Below are 2,500 nucleotides of genomic sequence, written 5' to 3' on the forward strand. Positions count from 1 at the left end.
TAGGGGACAGAAACTCGATCTGAACCCCATCATATTCCAAGTTCTTTGCATGGCCTCCTGCACAGTCCATCAAGAGAAGGACCTTAAAGGGAGTCCTTCTCAGCCAGATAGAGCTTCACCTGGGGAATGAAGCAATGGAGGAACCATTCGATGGTCAGGGCTTTTCGTTACCCAGGCCTTAGAGTTATTCATCCAATACACGGGGAGCAGAGCCTTATTTTTGTTTTTTAAGGCCCGTGGATTTTTGGACTTATAAATAAGGATTGGCTTAATCATAAAGCCTGCAGCATTGCCACACATGATGAGTGTGACACGGTCCTTGTGGGCCTTGAAGCCTGTCCTCTTCACTTCATCCTTGAAGAGGAATGTTCCTGAGAAGGCATCCTCTTCCAAAAGAGACCTGTCTCGTCCATGTTAAAGACTTGCTCAGGAGGTAGCCGCCATCACTGATGAGTTTAGGGAACACATCCTCCACGAAATCAGCGAGCACCTTCGGTGTCAGCAGAGGCAGCCTCACCATACAAAGGCACGCTTTTGAGGCCAAACCTTTTTGAAATTTTCAAAGCAGCCTTTGCTGGCTAAAATGTCTGGTCTTGAGCAGCTGAATCACTCGTGGCACCGCTAGTACTGGGTTGAGGTTGTCAGGATCTTCTTCAGCGCCTTCTTCAGCATCTCCTTCGTTAAATCGTCACCGGGCAAGGCTTTATCATAGAGAGATTTGGCCTTTGTTCTGATCATATTACTGTCCAAACTCACATTTTTTTTTCTGCAATCAGCAACCCACAAGGCTAATGCATTTTCCATTTTCACTATTCTCTTATTACGCACAGTTATCACACATTTCGCTTCTCTATTGAAGCTTATTTCATTGCTTTTGCAGATGTTAACTTCCTCCTTCTTTATATAGCGCACTTCTTCGATTCATTCACGCCATAATGGCGTGCTACCGTGGCATAGCTTTTGCCCTCTTTAACATGTCTAAAAGTTTGACCTTTTCACTAATGTTCATCATATTCCTCTTCCTCTTGGGCTCACTAGAGGAACCTTTTGCAGAGGTACACGGCGTTTAGGAGGCATTGTAAGGGCATGACAAGTTAACTTTTAACTCAACACACAACACAAAATGCGCGCGATACAGTACACTTGAGAGCGTCTACAGCACAAGAGTGGCAACGAGAGGGATCAAGCAGGGGAAGAAGCTGCGTGATGCTACGATGATGCGCAGCCAATCAGCTCACGGGTTACATCCACTTGTGCTCTCATTGGTCGATCTCGCACCGGGAACCAATCACGTGCCTTGTCCGAGTGCCCGTGGGTATGTACGAAGCTTCCAGTCCGCGATGCAGTGAAGCCGGCAAAGTTGAAGCGCGAAGTGAAGAGGGATCACTGTGTATATATATATATATTTATAAATATTCTGCTGTTAGCCCTCTCTGCATTATTAGATAAGAATATCATTCTAACAAAGACGGAAGGCATCTCTGTCGAAGGTAAGAGAAAAATAACCGCTTTTAGTAGCTGATAGGTTAGGGGGCCTAACCCAAAGGGGGTTTTATCAAGTAACAACTAGTGAAGGCAGTCTTAAGCTTCCTTTTGCTCTGTCCTATGCATTCGGCGATGTCTCTGTCAAATTTTCAGAATGCCTGGGGCTATGGACAACGTATGGACGACCAGCTTTGCCCTACACTGACTCGACTGATGCCAACAGAGAGAGACTAACCTTCAGACAAAGAGCACACGTCGTGCTCAAGCAAAACTTTGTCCTTTGTTCCTCCTCCTGTCTTTGGATTGTTTTACTCAGTGAATCATCGAGAAGTGTTAATTGAGAACCGTGATCGGCAGTTGCGGTGCACAAGCAACCTATGTAAAGTAAGTCTGATATTTGACAGTTTTTTCGTCCATTTACTAGTATTCTTCCACTGTACTTCATCTTTTCCCATTGTTTCACCACTTCGCCACCATCTACGAGAACCTGGTATAATCATATTTCTTTTATGAAGTCTAGTGTATGAATAATTAATATTGCCTAGTGAAATTGCATAAGCTATTCCTGTGCAGTAAGTAGGAATTAAGGACAGTTAAGTGTAAGTAAAGGTACAAGCAAGCTTTGAATCCTAGCCCATTGTTTGGAAGAGAAATAGCCTTCCTAGTACTAAAACTGCGTACGATATCTACTAGTACAGACATTCGTTGCGTTATACTTTCTTACGGGAGCAGGGAAAATTGACCGTTTCCGACGCTGGCGAAAGTTCATGTAATTTCCTCGCTATTACCGCACATTCTTTCTTTGTCGAGACTAAGTGGGAAGCAAAGGGGTTTGATATAATCCATTTGTTACAGAATAATCCATTATCCCATACGTAGTTCCCAGCTGGCGACCTAATTCAATTAAGTAATTGTCTGTCTTTGAGGTTAACTTTAGCTTTAACTGACCGGTTACGTGTGTCATTGGCGAAGCAGGGCTACATAAATAACATTAATTAATTAATAAACTCATTAG

The 2,500-nt window shown here is 43.6% G+C and overlaps 1 protein-coding gene across 1 annotated transcript in view; it reads right to left on the bottom strand.

The window, feature by feature from the left end:
• Window positions 1-2,500, bottom strand: part of Mat89Ba (nucleolar protein 6 Mat89Ba) — a 449,315-nt gene that overhangs the window by 130,311 nt on the left and 316,504 nt on the right. The window lies entirely within an intron of this gene.

This window comes from Macrobrachium rosenbergii, chromosome 2 (assembly GCF_040412425.1).
Source record: "Macrobrachium rosenbergii isolate ZJJX-2024 chromosome 2, ASM4041242v1, whole genome shotgun sequence".
Classification (NCBI taxonomy): Eukaryota; Metazoa; Arthropoda; class Malacostraca; order Decapoda; family Palaemonidae; genus Macrobrachium; species Macrobrachium rosenbergii.